The following is a 17492-nucleotide window of genomic DNA, read 5'->3' on the forward strand; positions in this document are numbered from 1 at the left end:
ACAGTAACCCACTTACCTATCTACATAAAATTAAAACCCAGTCATCTGCATATTACATTGACTGCTTAGCACAAGATACATTAACACTCCATGCTATTTTGATTCAAAACTGGGACCACACAAAACATAAATATCTCCAGCAAATGTGTTAACCTCTAGACATATCACCATTATTATGATTATTACATGAAATTTACTGTGCACACAAAGATCTCTGCAGCAGGTGTCATAATCCCATAAAATATTTGAAAATGCAGACTTTGCAACCAATTGAGCATAACAGATTTACTGCCAAAATTATCCTTGTTGCCAATTTCTTTCTGGCAGAGTTCTTAAAACATAAATGTATAAGTTGATACTCAGATTTTCTGTTAGGCTTGCCTCACTTTTTTGATACAAACCCAAAGCAAATTATAACTTGTCAAATCTTAAAATGCACTTAAATGTACACATGACAGACCTTTTAAACATATGTGTGAGGTCTTAAGATCTGATGCCACCCCTTGCGATTTCACTTCTTATGTGTGATGCCACTTCCTGTGATGTCACACGCCATTATGTAACTTGCATACTGCCTAACTTGGTTAGCCCCCCCCCCCCCTCCCCTTCTTTTTTAGCACTTGTGCCCTGAAAGTTCAATGCCAAGGCCACCTGATTTCAGGCGCCTTGCTCGCAGTCGCAGCTGCTACAGCGGTGGCTGCGGGTAGCAGAGCAGCGTAGAATGGTCAAGGGCGGGGCGACCTGTTGCTTTGACGACCTAAGAAAGAGTGGAAGAGGGAGGGAGAAAGCGCAGGTGAAGGAGCGACGCTGCCCTCTCACAACTTCAGCAGGAGGAACCGCTAAACCTAGGAGCCTCGAGGATACCTACCCGCAGCCCGCGAGCCCCTTCAGGTATGAGGAAAGGGAGGGCTGCACAGATGCGGGATGATGCTGTACCAGAGTCACAGGGCGGAGGACATGTCACCCCATCATCCTACATTCATGGGAGGAGCCCGGGGAGGGTGCAAGGAGTCCCATGTAGTATGCCTGAGCGTAACATAGTGAAAATGTAAGAAAACACAACCTGATTAATAGCACACGACCTAGATAGTGCGCGGTGGTGCGGGCAGGAGGGGGCTCTCCGAAATCGCGTATTTCTGCCTTCATATTTTTAGACAATGCTCACCGCCCTGTTGCTGGAGCGCTGCTTCTTGTTGTGGTTTCACGCTCTGCCTTTCTCTTTCAAATGGCACCGTTGGAGAGCCCCAGGGAGTTTCGTGTTTGAGGTTCCAGCCGGTCCCAGGCGCATGTGTTTTGAAAGTCGTGTTCGCAGTTAGGATTCCACTGACAGTCAGAGCTCCATTTGCAAATTATGTTTTATATGAGGATTTATATGTTAGGTGTCTGAGCCTTCTTCATCTGTTTTCGATTAATTCTGATTTTACTTAATTTTTTGTCATGCTTTGTTGAGTACTCATTCAGATTTTTACCCATTCAAAATATTAGGGATGGCTATTTTAGGTTCAATTAAAGCCTGTTATTAAAAAAAAAATGCCAGAGTACCCTGTACGTTCTCATAATTTGGTAGGCAGGGGATCACTTGGCCATACCAGCTCGTCACCAGTTTGAGTACCTGAAGGAATTACCCCAGACCATAACACATTCTAACACAATCGATTTTAATTGCTTCCTGAAACTTTTCGATTTTGGATTCAACCCTCAGACCCTCAAGGAGAGTGTTCCATAATCTAGTCTACGGGAATGATTCTCCACTAAAGATTTTCTGCTGCACCATGTTTTGTCAGTGTTAGCACATCCTATTTAAGAGCAGGGGCAATAGGTGAACTTTCAAACAGGTAGCACTTAAATGTATTAGAAAAATTGTGCAGAGTAAATACAGTGATGCACCAACAGATACATATTTAAAAATTGGAGGCAATTTGTAAATTATACACAGTAATGAAAGAGCATTCATGAGCTCTTCTCGTGAACTCCATGGTCTGCTGACAGCCTAACAGTACTAGACATTTTTGGTGGAGTTCATCCCCAAGCAAATTTTGAAATAAAAAAATAATGAATTCAATAGCATATGTTCCAGCATATAGTCCAAAGGTAATTGGCTAAAAAGCGGTTATTTTACAGAAAGTTTTGAATAGGTACTTATGACATATTACAATAAATATTGGTCTAATGAGCTAATAAGATCTTTCCGTGGTGTCATGAGCGCTAGGAAGACCTTGCTTCTGAAAACGAATTTGTAAACTATGGAGTCAACCCATGATTCAGTTACTTGCCAGTAATTTTTATCACTCTGAATACCCTTTTTCTCGCACTAATACTTATTTCTATGACATGTCCAACCAATCAGAAGGCTCAAAGAAAAATGTACCCACCCCCACCTGTCTCTAAACCCCTCACGCCATACTGGTGAGAAAGAGGTGAGAAAGAGGGTCACAGTAAAAATCCCGTATTACAGTAACACAGCTCCAGTTTGGAACTCGCCCGGGACACCGGACTGCTTAAAAGACTCTTTAGCGATCCCACTCAAAAATGCAGGAATTGAAAGATGGGGACAATTACTGACAGAAAACACTCTAACACCGTGGGAACACCTATTTTCAATTACTGAAGGTAAACTATCAAAATTTAAATTCTATCAAATAAGCAGTTGGTCTAACAGTTTACCAAAAAATTAGAGTAACTACGACAATCTTGAAAACAAAATGACCAAAATAACACCAATAAAGAAAGAAATAGCAAAATGGTACTGGGCTCTTATCGAAGCAGGTGAGGAAGATATTTCAACCCCGGAAAACATATGGAGAAAAGACATGCCAGAACAAGACTTGGATTTAAAACTACTCTGGAAGAAATCTATGGAAAAATGCTGGTCCTGTGTAAAACCCGCCTCACTAAAAAGGAATCACTATTTCTCATTACATAGAGCCAGGGGCGCAACTAGGTCTTAATTTCGGGGGGGGCTAACATGGCAGAGGAAGGGGCGTGGCTAATGTAAATCAATGGGGCGGAGCTAAAATGGCAGATAATCAGGATCGGTTAATGCTCAGGTCAAGCTGAGAAAAAAATGTGGTGAATTCTACATTTGAAACTGGACAACAATTAAAGCACACATTTTTGTTAGTTTGATGCATTGCCCCCCAAAACCCATACTCACCCTGAATCTTAAAATTACCCCTGGCACACCAAAACACATACCCACGCTGAACCCTAAAATTAACCCCTTCACACCCTAAAACCCATACCCGCCCTGAAATCTGTAATTACCCCTGGCACCCCAAAACCCATACCCATCCTATCCCTAAAATTATCCCTCCCCGGCACCCCAAAACCCATACCCACCCCACACCCTAAAATTACCCCCTGGCACCCCAAAACCCAATACCACCCTGAACTCTAAAATCACCCCCCTGGAGCCCCAAAACCCATACCCGCCCTGAACCTTAAATTACCCCTGGCACCCCAGAAACCATACCCATGCTGAACCATAAATTCCCCCTTGCCCCCCAAAATCCAAACCCACCCTGAACCTTAAAATTATCCCAGGCACCCCAAAACCCATACCCATGCTGAACCATAAATTCCCATCTGGCACCCCATAACCCATACCCACCATGAACCCTAAAATAGCCCCCTGACATCCCAAACCCACACCTGCCCTAAACCCTAAAATTACCCCTGGCACTATAAAACACATACCCACGCTGAACCCTAAAATTAATCCCATGGCACCTCAAAACCCACACCCACCCTGAACCTTACAATTACCCCTGGCACCCCAAACCCCATACCCATGAACCCTAAAATTACCCCTGGCACACCAAAACACATACCCACGCTGAACCCTAAAATGTCCCCTGGCACCCCATACCCACCCTGAACCATAAATTCCCCGCTGGCACCCCATAACCTATACCCACCCTGAACCCTAAAATTGCCCCCTGACACCCCAAAACCCACACCTGCCCTGGACCCTAAAATTACCCCTTTCACACCAAAACACATACCCACGCTGAACCCTAAAATGTCCCCTGGCACCCCATACCCACCCTGAACCCTAAAATAGCCCCCTGACATCCCAAAACCCACACCTGCCCTAAACCTTAAAATTACCCCTGGCACCCCAAAACCCATACCCATGCTGAACCATAAATTCCCCCCGGCACCCCATAACCTATACCCACCCTGAACCATAAATTTCCCCCTGACACCCCAAAACCCACACCTGCCCTGAACCCTAAAATTACCCCAGGCACACCAAAACACATACCCACGCTGAACCCTAAAATGTCCCCTGGCACCCCATACCCACCCTAAACCCTAAAATAGCCCCCTGACATCCCAAAACCCACACCTGCCCTGAACCCTAAAATTACCCCTTGCACACCAAAACACATACCCACGCTGAACCCTAAAATGTCCCCTGGCACCCCATACCCACCCGAACCCTAAAATAGCCCCCTGACATCCCAAAACCCACACCTGCCCTAAACCCTAAAATTACCCCTGGCACCCCAAAACCCATACCCATGCTGAACCATAAATTCCCCCCGGCACCCCATAACCCATACCCACCCTGAACCATAAATTCCCCCCTGGCACCCCATAACCCATACCCACCCTGAACCCTAAAATTGCCCCCTGACACCCCAAAACTCACACCTGCCCTGAACCCTAAAATTACCCCTGGCACACCAAAACACATACCCGCTCAGAACCCTAAAATTACCCCCTGGCACGCCAATCCGTAACCCACCCGTAACCCACCCTGAACCATAAAATTACTCCCTGGCACCCTAAAACCCACACCCACCCTGAACTCTAAAATTACCCACTAGCACCCCAAAAAAAAATGAACACTACAAACTTACACTACATTTGCATATTTGGAGGGGACTGTCCTCTTTGACGTTTCTATGTATGTAAGTCAAGAACAACATTCACAGTAACCAAGGGGCATATGTATGAAAGTTTGGTTTTGCTATTCTCAAATAGCAAATTTTAGAGAATCGCTATTTGAGAATGGCAAAACGAGATGTATGTAGGATTTGCAAAAAAAATTGTGAATCCTACATATTCCATAATTGTGAATCGCAAAGTGCGATTCACACTTACGGAAACCCTCTCCATTCATTCCTATGGGCCTAGAGGCCTATAGGAATGAATGGGAAGACATTCTCAATTTGGGCCATATGTATCATCAAACCAATTTGCATTTCCAAAATAGCGAATTTTAAGGAATCGCTATTTTGGAAATGCAAAATGGTATGTATGAACAAAATCGCTTTTATATAGCGATTCCTTACCATTCCTAATTTGCGATTAGCAAATTGCTAATTGCAAATTACCCATTAATTTCTATGGGCCAGGAGGCCCATAGGAATGAAGGGGCAATTTGCGATTAGCAATTAGCTAATCGCAAATTAGGAATTTTTTCAAGGGTGCAGGGGTGTCTCAAGAACACCCTGCTGCACCCCTGAAAAAGACATTTGGGGGCATATGGCGCACATACATGCCCTAAGGGCATGTATGGGCGTCATATGGCCCCTTTGGTTTGTTTGATAAAAGCATTATTAAAAGAATTCGCAACTTACCACCAACTGGAAGTTGGTGGCAATTTGCGATTCCTTAATGGCATTTTTTTCTTTTTTTTTCTCTGATACATTGCATTTAAGGAATCGCAAAATTTGCGATTCCTTAAGTGCAATCGCAAAATAAGGAATAGCAATTTTTGCGATTCCTTATTTTGATGCAAAAATGTTTGATACATACCATTTAGGTATTTAGCATTCGCAAAGGCCGAAATTCGCAGAATTTCGGCCTTTGCGAATGCTAAATGGCATGATACATATGGCCCCTAGATATGTAGGCAGTATGTAATGCTGTGCTGAAAAATGCATTAAAGTTACTGGAACTTACACAAAAAACTGCTGCCTGACAACAGGGGGAAAGGGATGGCCAGTGCAGGTGAAGCTTTTCCTTTGTAAATTAATTCCTGCTGGCGTCATAGCCCAGGGGTTGCTGTCTGCGCACTTGTATGAAATACACATCTATACAAGTGCACAGACAGCACCCCATGGGCTATGACGCCAGCAGAAATTCCTTTACAAAGGAAAAGCATCACCTTAACTGGCCAGCCCTTTCCCCCTGCTGTGCACTTCACACCCCATGCTCACAAGCGATCAAGTGCTTAAGTGAAATCCCTGCCTTCAGGCAAGGATTTCACCTCGCGGCGCCACCGTAAAGGAAAACAAGAGGTGGGGGCAGGAGGTCACTCACTGAAGAAGAGGCTGGCTGGCTCAGGCTGCTGGGCCTCTCAGAAAGCATTAAAAAAATCATTCTCCGATCGGATGCTATCTTGCACCATTTCAGTGCGTGTAATCTTAGCCCGGGCAGAGGAGGCGACGGGGGGGGGCTGAAGCCCGGTGAGCCCAATGGGTGTTGCGCGCCTGCATAGAGCGTACTGGACCCCAAAAAGATTGTCTAAATTTAAAGGTACGAACATAAAATCATGTCCAAAATGCGGAGAAGCAAAAGCAGACGACGTCCATATGTTTCAGAAATGCCCCGCACTTGACACCTACTGGAATGAGATCGGTAAGACACTAACTACAGTATTAGGAGTCAACATAACTGTAAGTACCTCTCTCATTATCTTTGGAACACATAATAATAATGCTATTAGTAAAGAGAAACTAAGTACAAGGCAAGAAAGCTTGATGTTCATGCTAATCCTGCAAGCGCGTAGAGAGATTTGTATAAATTGGATAAAACCGGGACAACCTACACATGAAAACTGGCTAAACTCCATAATAAAAATAAATAAACTTGATAGAAAAGGGAAAAATACCAAGAGAATAAAATTTTGGGAAATTTGGGAACAACATTTTTAGAGATGCCATTACTCCTTCTTAATCACCAATAAATAAAATCCAATGATTAAAGCGGAGACAATAATTTCCAAGCAGGACTGAATACTGCTGAGTAGCCAAATAGGCTAGCTCCCTCCCCAAACCATGGAATTATTGGTAACGATATAAGGTTACAGGAGTAAAATGAATGGTCACAACACACAAGGGTATACTCCCCAAGGAGAACTCGATAATGGGGCAGTGAAGGACTAAGAACCAAGAACCATTTGACTCCTTAAACCTCATTATCCATACTACCGCAAGATGAGGATAAAAAAAAAAAAAAGGAGAAAGAGGGTCGGAGCCCAAAACACTTCCTCTACATCCCCAAGCTACAAAAAGGGGATTACGTTTGTGCAATGGCTACTTTGAAGTGTGTCATAGGAATTGGTATGAGAAAAAGGGTATTCAAAGTAATGAAGATTACTTGTAAGTAATTCGATCATTACCTTTCTCAACACAGTTTCTCGTAGCACTACTTGCTTCTATGAAGATATACCATAGTTGAATAACAACAACCCGAATCCTAATAAATCAGGCAAACTCTTGGCTCATGCAAACGAAAAGTGGGTATTGTAAACCAAATGTTTAACAAACTATTCAAGACATTGCAGCAACCGAAATTCTGTGCCAAAGTCCAAGGAATCCACACTTCCGACATCCAGGGTGTAATAAGAGATGAAAGTAGATGGAGTCACTCAAATGGCTGCTTTACAAATGTCCAAGACAGAAGCTGTATCAGCCTCAGCCCAGGAGGCTGCCATTCCTCAAGTGGATCTTCCCTGAATTCCACCTGGCCACCTGTGTAGCCTGTGAAGAATAGGCAATAGAAATCAATGGTCTAATCCATCTACTCAAAGTAGGAGTAGAAGCCTTTTGTCTATGACAGAGAACACCAAATAAATAAACAAATTATTGCATTGTCTTAAATCCATTTTTTTTAAATATTCTATAGAAATAGATTCTGACCACCCTCAACCCATCCAAGATGTGTAAGGCCTCTTCCTCAGGAGAGGAGGGTGCTGGAAAGGAAGAGGGCAATGCTATTTCCTGTCGATGAAAGCAGGAAAAAACATTAGGTAGAAAACCAGCACCTAACGTAAGAACTTTTCTATTGGGAAATAATCTTAAATAAGGACGCCTGATAGATAATGATCCTAATTCACCAAGGGCCCGATTCACAGAACTAACTTAAGACAAAAACCTAAACTTACTACCATTTTGGTATTCACAGAAGGCACTTACTCATTTTGGTATTCACAGAAGGCACTTACTCATTTCGGTATTCTCAGAAGTTAGGAGTCCTAACTTTAGGACTCCTAAATGCCATCTGTGAATACCGAAAGTCTTAAAGTTAGGATTTTTCTCAGTTTAGGAGTCCTAAAGTTAGGAGTCCTAACTTTACTACTCCCAAACTGAGAAAAATCCTAACTTTAAGACTTTCGGTATTCACAGAAGGCATTTAGGAGTCCTAAAGTTAGGACTCCTAACTTCTGTCAATACCGAAATGAGAAAGTGCCTTCTGTGAATACCAAATTGAGGAAGTGCCTTCTGTGAATACCATAATGGTAGTAAGGATTTGTCTTAAGTTAGTTCTGTGAATCGGGCCCCAAGTCTACAAGTTGATGTTAAAGCCACCAAGAAGAACACTTTCAAAGACAAGACACACGCTGATGATGATGATGATGACAAGACATACTCTTGAAGGCCTCAAATGTAGGAGATTGAAAGCTTTAAGAACCAAGGGTAAGTCCTAAGAAGGAGCGGAAGGTTTAATAGTAGGCTTCATCATGGAAAACCCTTTCGAAATCCAGCATTCAAGAAATCTTCTAGAAATTTGCACAATGCACACAGCCCAATTAGTCACTTCAAAATACAACATCAAATTACTTTCAAGTAAGCTAATGCCCACCTTTAAGGTCTGCTGCTTATTGACCATGAAAGCTATTAGATACTACACAAAACAAATAGATCTATCTGAAGAGTGCTGAACCTCTGACAAAACTGGTTGAAAATACAGGCATCCGGGCAGTAGTCGTGGGAAAGAGGAAAGACCCAGCTTAATCTCTTCACTAGAACATTGTCTTTCCCTTGAAATGTAACTTGCAGAGAGGTAAAGTAAATGTGTGTCTGCCCAACTGACTATCTGAAAGGCAGGTTTGGCATGAGTTGGGGACTCTGCCCTGGACTGTTTGTTCATATATGGTTTTGTGACTCTGTTGTCAGTCCTTTCTAAAAAACAACTTGATTTAACAGCAAATGAAAGAAGAGAAGCAGAGCTAGATCCACCAATTCAACTCTCTCCAATTTCGAGGACTGAACCCTTTCTTCTGGAAGCCACTTCCCCTGAACCGAGAGATTGCCTAAAGTTACACCCAACCCCAATTTATTTGCATCTATTGTCTATATCTGGGGAGAAGGGAGGTATAATGAGAACTGTCTTGCTAAGTTCAGAGGGTTCAACCACCACTGCAGAGCTTGTCAAATCTCTGTCGTTACAGGCACCATTTCCTCCAAGGTCTAAGATCCTGGATTCCAATGCGACAGAAGATGCTGATCCAAAGAACTCGGATCTATTCGAGCTCGGGGCACCATGAACATACAGGAAGCAGGCCTGCAAAGAAATTAAGAATTATGTAATATAGAAAAAAGAAAGCAATAGAAAAATAAGAATTGTTCCTTCTAGAAAAAGAATATCATACCATGTGATCCTGAAGGTGTTGCCGTTCTCTTGCTGAAGCCTCAGACTGCTGCCTCCGAGAAAGCAATATTCTCTGTAAGGTTTGTGCTTGTGACTGAGGAAGACTAACCATCATTAGATCCGTCTGGAAATGGGCACCGATGAATTGCAGTTCGTGAGTAGGCTTGTAGATGAGATCTCTCCAAATTTATGAGTTTTATTTGAGTTCGAAGAATACATTGTGACGGTAAATGGAGAAGCCTGTCTTCCAGGTAAGAGTTGACCTAACTGCCTAACCTGGGGAGGTATGCTACTACTAAAGCTACCATTTTGGTGAAAATTCTCAGAGTCTCTGAGAGACCGAAACGAAGTTCCTTGAATTGCCAATGAAGACACCCCACACAGAAGTTGAGGCATTGTTGGTGCTGAGGATAGATCAGAATGTGAAGGTCGGCATCCCTTAAATCCAAAGCCGCCATCCACTCTCCGAGACATATGAGAGAAACTATCCCCTGAATGGTGTTCATCTTGAAAGAAGTCTTGTTTAGAAACATATCCAGTCTGTTTAAGTTTATTATCAATCTGAACTTTTCCGATGCCTTCTAGACCAGAAAAACCGTGGAATAGAAACTTTTCCCCTTTTGGTCCTCTGACACTGCTGTGATTTGTCTTTTTCTGCACCAGCTCTTCAATCTCCCATGTGAAGGCCGACCTTTTGCACACCTCCTCTAGGAATGAAGAATGAACCGGTCCTGAATGAAGAGGAGTGATTGTGAAGTCCAATGCTTAGCCTCTTTCTATGATTCGTTAAGACCCATGCATTAGAAACATTTGTTGCCTCTTCCAGAGAAAAAGAAGAAATAAAGGTGTCCTCCCACTGGGAGCCTGGCATAGGGGGTCATTAGGATGGCGGACTGACCTGCATCCGTCCGCCACCCCCGAGGAAGAGGGACCGTCCGCATGGGCAGCGGCGGTCCCTCTATGCAAATTAGGATGTGACCGTCACCCTGGCGGTCACATCCTGTTCCTTTAACCTTGCGGCAGTTGCTGCTTGAAGCAGCATCCGCTGCAAGGCTAAAAATGCATGTTTAACATTTACATGCACAAAGCGCAGGCACCACGCGGTGCCTGCCGCTTTGTGCATGTAAATGCTGGGGGGTACCATAGGTACCCCCCATGTGCACCCCCCACCCCCGACACCCTGGGGGCCCGCAACGGGCCCCCAAATACTAAAGACCACATGCTTTTCCACTGCGGAAAACCCACCGTGGAAAAGCATGTTCCCGCATGAATCCTAATATGGCTGGCGGTGTCTGATAGACACCGCCACCATATTAGAGCTTTTCCGCCGCGGGACCGCAGTGGAAAAGCGGCGGACGGTCTTCACGTCCACAGATGACCCCCCTGCCATCCTAATCTGGCGGGGGTCTTTGCAATCACCGAAACGGTGAATCTGCATCCACCGGGCCGGCGGTGGCTTCCGCCGGCCCGGAGGATGCGGATTCACCGCAATCCTAATCGGCCCCATAGTTAGGAACACTTCTTGGGCTTCACATGAGGGGAGTCTGAAACTTTTACTACATATAGGTCACCCCTAAGGTAGGCTCTAGTTAGCCCTGTGGGCAGGGTGCTATGTAGGTAAAAGGTAGGACATGTGCTTTCATTGTGTGGCATTTCCTGGAAGTGGCAAACCACCTATTTCATTGTTCACTTCTGCGAGTGCTGCTCCTGTCATTGGTTTGCTTTGGGGATTCCCTGATATTTTTTTCAGTGGTAATTTCTGATCTAGAAGGAGTAGCGTTTCCATGTTTGGCATATTTGGAATAGTGGTAATAAATCATTCTTATTGATGTAAGTAGAGTTTTCATTACTATGGTAGAAATGTCACTTTTAGTAAGTGGGTATTTCACTGTCAGTTTGAGGCAGCGCTTGTGAGGAATCCACAGACAGAGTTTGTGCTCTCCTATTGCACTTGAGACCTATTGATTTTAAAAGTTTTTCTCTTCCTAATTTTAGTGAGTTTGCTGTGTGAATTGTACTGTGTCTGAATTATCTCTTAGCTGTATGTAAATATTCTCTTATCGCTGTGACTTTCTTGGGATCTTGTTCCCTGTTTTAAGCCGCTTCGCCCGCTTTTCTCCCCGGTCCACTGCAGCTGGCGGTGCTGATTGAGTGGAGGGAGTCGCGGGGTGAAGGGAGGATAGGTAGTTAATCCTCACTTCCGGTCAGAAATTTTGGGCGGATATTTTGCTAGAAGACGCTCTAGTCTTCTGCAATTAGAAACTGATCCTGCCTATTTTAGGATCGGATGGTGCCAATGCGCAGCGGACACCCACAGCAGGCGCGCCAAAGGCAAGCCCGTCTGCGCCCGTCCGTTGCCAGGAGCCAGGTACCCTGTCCAATTCCCACCAGGTAACATGCCTAGACTCTCCTATACGTCCCCACAACTTCTTCAGATGAGGCAGGGCCTGATGCTATGCTCACATACTGGTATGCTTAACAATCTTGAAGGGCCGTTTGTTTGTCTCGACTGCCACTATGACTGTAGCGATATTGTAGCCAATACAAGTGGCTCTTACGAGAAGAGTGTGACTGGAGTAATGGATGAGATTCTTCGCTCAACTGGATTTAACTCTATAAACCAGTTGTGTGCCTGAACGGGGCTGTTAGCTAACGTATGCTCTTTACCCAAACATGCCACAGAACTCTGGGACTTGTTTAGTTCAGAATCTCCTGATCTTGGCTTTTTAACAGAAACCTGGCTAAAACCGACATCCACGCCTGATATCTCCTGTCCGCTCCCTGAGAACTACTGTATTCTCAGACTTGATAGAGTAGGGAAAGTGGGTGGTGGAGTGGCCATTATTTGTAAAAAAGAGCTGAAAGCTACAGTGGTTGACTCCGTTTCGGATAGCCTGATGGAAATGTGTATTTTTAAAATTGAGCTATATCTACAGGAAATCCTTAAAGGCGCACTTATTTTTCGCCCTCCGGGCCCACTTAAAGATTTTAATCTAAAATTAATTGAGAAAATTGCCACTCACACTGTTACCTCTAACCATTTTTTACTGCTAGGGGATTTCAATATCCATAGCGAGGATAAAGATAACAATGAGGCTGCTTGCTTTTTAACTGATATGGCCATCCTGGGACTGAGAAAGATTAATGCTGGCCCCTCACATTTGGTCGACAACACACGCTGGATATTATATTCACTAATTCCCCTCTTATAAACGCTGATACCCCCTGCCCATTGACATGGTTGGATCATTTCATGATCCGTTTTCGGATCACTAATTGCATTAGACAGAAACTGGTTGAAGGCGCTCAGTCTGTCCCTCAAAGAATGCATGACTCTTTTAGCAAATTATATACGCCCATGACATTCACGGAACATATGGATAGTACTATGAAGCTGAGGGTCTTTAATAACAATGTTAGCAAAATAATTGATACGTTGGCCCCATTGAAACACTGCACGAACAAATCTAGGAAAAATAATGATGAATGGTATACTGTGGAGTTACGCAGGGAAAAATCCAGTTGTAAGGTGCTGGAAAAAATATGGCGGGAATTTTAACGTGAAAATGATAAACTTAGTTTTAAACTGGCCCTTGCTGCTTACCACAAGAATTTAAAAAGTGCACAGAAAAATCATGTTACTTTAAAACTGAACCGGGCAGGAAATTCTGCAAAGGAATTATATAAAGTCCTTAACTCTTTCACTAAGCCTACAGCTTGCGCCCAACAGATCACTCCCCCTCAGAGCCTTTGTGACAGCATAGCTGTGTTCCTTGATGTGAAAATCAATTGGATTTATAGTGAATTTCCGCAAAAATCTGATAATGCTGTGTCGACTGACCTGGGTTCTAAAGTAACTGAGGATCTAAAAGTGGGCCTGGATAGTTTTAATGCTAAATCTAGATCTCTCAGGTGGAAGCCATGCTCAGCACAGCGAAATCGGGCTGCACCCTAGATATTATGCCAGCATACAAAGATGCTCTGCTTGTCCCTCTTTTAGCCGCCTCGATTACGGAGATCTTGAATACCTCCTTACATGAAGGTATGTTATATTGTTGGTCTGGCAATCCGCTCAAGTGATTCCCATAAAAAAAAGATCAGCTATCTGATGACACACTCTCAAATGATCGTCCCATCTCGCTCCTCTCCTTGATGAGTAAAATGGTGGAGAGCTATGTCAACACTCAGCTTATGGACTTCCTTGATAACCACACCATTTTGGATCCCTCACAATCTGGGTTTTGACCATACCACTCTACAGAGACAACCCTTATTGGGGTGATGGATCATATCAAAGTGGCGTTGGATGGTAATAAAGCAGTGATACTGGTCTTATTGGATCTGACATCAGCCTTTGACACAGTCTCTCATCAGAAACTGATTTTTCAACTGAGAGAGGCCGGGCTGCAGGGACAGGCACTTAACTGGCTCATCAGTTTCTTCGACGAGCGCAATCAGACCATCAACTTGGGGCCTTTCCGTTCCCAAACCTTAAAATTTACAAAGGGGGTGCCCCAGGGCTCATGTCTTAGCCCAACTTTATTTAATGTCTCTGTGGATCCCCTGGCCAAGGTTATCAGGAAGCTCGGTTTTATGCTTTTTTCTTACGCTGATAATACCCAGCTGCTTCTGACCTTTGATAAAGACTCTGAGGATATTGAGCAGCGTTTTGCTAAGGGTATGTTAGCGATATCAGTATGGATGACGGACCATATCTAAGACGAAAATCTTGCTGTTTGTTACAGCTCAGGCCGTTTGGTCCCCCAGGTGGTGGCCTGCTACATTAGGTCCAGCCTCCGCTCCAACCTCAGTGGCATAAACCTTATGGTTTGCATAGTTGTTCTGTTATCGATGAAGGACCAAGTTATTACCACAACGGGGACCTGTTACCATACCTTAAGCCTCCTGCGAAGAGTGTTTCGCTGGTTGCCACTTGAGGTGGGAAAATCCTTGATTCAGGCAATGTTTATTGGCCTCCTTGACTACTGCAATGCTCTGCTGGCATCTGCTAATGAGTCCCTTCTCAGCAGACTACAGATTGTCCAAAATGTGGCCGTACGCCTGGCTCTAAAAAAACCTCCTCGTACCTCGGCAGGCCCCTTATTAAAACAGCTTCACTGGCTCCGTATCCGCCAAATAATTAATTTTAAGCTTGGTTGCCTCACTCATAAAGCTTTGTATGGCACACACCCCAGCTACCTGGCGGATAAATTCGAAGTCTATTGTCCCAATCGCAATCTTAGGTCAGAAGGGAAAAGGTTGTTAGTGGTTCCCCGATTCAAGAAGCTTAGGACTGGTGGTAAAACTGTTGTCCATCTGGCCTCAAAATTTTTGAACACCTTACCCGTGGACCTGCGTAAATGCTTCAATCTTATACACTTTAGGAAACTCCTGAAAACTGCACTATTCATAGTGTAACTTATATCTGCACATGGTCATCTGACTGTCCTGCAATGATAGCGTGGAGATACCACTTTGGGGGTGATTCCTGCGCTTTATAAATGTTACACATACATACATACATACATACACACACTGTGCTTATGATTCTTGTGCTTTGCAGCCTGACTCCAAACCACATCTAGGGTAGAGTGACAGCTGGTCTTTGTGCATACTTTCCAGACAGCCATCACACAGGAAGGGTTGGGTGTAACAGGGTTGCATTCAACTGCATACTGAATGGTCTTCATGGACAGGGAGAGAGGGAAGTGGGGCACACTGATATTTGTATAGGCTGGGCCCTGCATTCACACAAAGGGCTTGATTACCCTCTACTGATGTCTGGTGTCAGACATGGGATTGAATGGTAGTGTTGTGCACTTCTAAGTTTTATTTTGAAGTTAACTCAACATCAAGACATTTTGAGTATAAGTACAGGGGCTGTGACTCCATGATTTTAGACACAATGTGGGACTCGTAACCAGACGCAGCTGGCTCTACATACTGCACCAGAAATTACTGCTGTGCTGCCAGGAAGAAACTGCCATTAGGACTACCTGCTTTGTGCTAGCCTGCTGCCTGTTGTGCTGCTGGAGGGGCTATCACTCTGCTAAGGACCCTTACGTGCTGGATTTTCTGCCTGCCGCTCTTTGTGTGCCTCCCAAGTGCTCTCCCAGGAGCTCAGCATTCAGTGACTAGGATCATTTCTGGCACCATTCTGTGGGCCCCCAGCTTACCACCTTGGAGAATATAAAACTCCTGTCTTAGGAAACCATTGCACTGTGCTCAGTGCTCTTATGTCATCTCAAAGCACAGGCCTTTTTCAGGAGCTGTGAAACAGGCAGAGTAGCGTGTGGTGAGCACTGCTCACTACCCGAAGGAGATGCTTGGTGAACCCTGTACCCCCTTGGTAAGAGCACAGGAGCATCCAACATTGGCCATCACCCTTCAGCATGGGTCTTGTACCAGAGCTGCACTCAGGACCGGCGTGTCCCTGGTTTTGTTTCACCCACCCAAGCATGGATTGAGCCGCAATTCATGGCCAACGCATTGCTGCACCATTGGCCTGGAAATCCTGAAGGTTGTGTACCAAGCTGGGAAAGCAACACAGAGCCTGACTGCTGCGCTGTGTGTCCACGGGCTGTGGCTTGCAAACATTGTTGTTGTTCCAGAAAGAGGAGACTCCGGGAGGTCTCCCCATTGCGGGCAGCTCTTTGTGTCCTGCCTTTCATGAAGCAGAGACCTCGTAGAGGGCCGGGACATGCTGCAATTTCAGAGCTGCTTGTGGGGTTGGAGGTCTTTCCAACTGCGGACGCTGCAGGTAAGAGTGGTGGGGCGGTGGGGCAGGCAGGGGGGTATTTATTGAGATGACCATAAGAAATAAATTATTTTTAATTTAATTTTCCCTAGTGGTCGTCTCTTGAAACTCCCCCACAGCCGGCCCCACCGCCTCACCGCTCTTACCTGCAGCAGCCGTGGCTGGTCTTGTATTTGTTTTGGCAGCTGCACCACACATCCGTGGGCAGCTACTGTTCCTTGTTTGCTACACAGGGGACCCAGCGAGGTCTCTCTGCTGAATCCAGCAGTATGTGGGCCCTCCGCCCCAACCTTGTTTGCACATACCTCGGAGGCACTTGTTTTCCTTGGTAGCAATCCTGGGGTGAGTCCTCGACAGAGGGTCTCTGGTAGGAAGATTGCTGCATTTAGGAATCTGCTTAGAATTACCTCATTGCTTGTAGTAGGTGTGCAGGTGTTCCTGTGGCCTACTTTGCATGTCTGCCTGATTTCCATTGAGTATTTATAGTAGAGAGTAATAGAGGCACAGATACTTCTGTGGCGTTTGATGGTAATATAAAGTGTCATGTACTTTTTCATAACCTGAATTGTGTTCTTGCACTCATATGATGATTCATTTAGTCTTTATTTCATAGCCTGTTGCATTTCAAGCCCTGATGTTCCCTAATATGGGTTGTTTTTGCCTTGCATTATCTGGATAACGAATATTATTTCAAGATTTGAATTTGAATGTGTAGTGATGGTGTTTTCATGACGTGCACAACAGATAAGTCTTTATCCTATTGTACTAACTGTGATGTTTTGACAATTTCCTAGTTGGCAAAGTGATTATGGATTTATGTGGTCTATGTTTAAATGCAATGCAGAAACGTATTTTTAAATAATACTGTGTGGAGTCTCTGTTGTGTCGTATTTATGGTGTCATTGGTGTGAGTGTGTTGCGCAAATACACATTGCCTCTGGGATAAACCTAACTGCTCATACCGAGCTACCAAGGGGGTGAGTAGGGGTTATCTTGGGTGTATAACCTCCTTGCCCTGACTAGAGTGGTGGGTTCTGATGGGCTTAGGTGCATACTGTTAGATATTGTGGTTTCTAGTTGGCAGACTTAGGTACCTTTGTCCAAATAGGGACCCTTTCTTCTAGTC

General features: G+C 44.5%; 1 protein-coding gene across 2 annotated transcripts in view; it reads left to right on the forward strand.

Moving 5' to 3' along the window:
- Positions 1-760: 760 nt before the first annotated feature.
- Positions 761-17492, forward strand: part of LOC147708099 (uncharacterized) — a 958668-nt gene continuing 941936 nt past the window's right edge. The window contains exon 1 of one of the 2 annotated variants that reach the window (XM_086926871.1): positions 761-891. The gene's annotated coding sequence lies outside the window, so the exon portion shown is untranslated. The remainder of the gene's footprint in view (positions 892-17492) is intronic. The other variant, XM_086926872.1, reaches the window with a different exon arrangement.

The sequence above is a fragment of the Lissotriton vulgaris genome, chromosome 6 (assembly GCF_964263255.1).
Source record: "Lissotriton vulgaris chromosome 6, aLisVul1.2, whole genome shotgun sequence".
Classification (NCBI taxonomy): Eukaryota; Metazoa; Chordata; class Amphibia; order Caudata; family Salamandridae; genus Lissotriton; species Lissotriton vulgaris.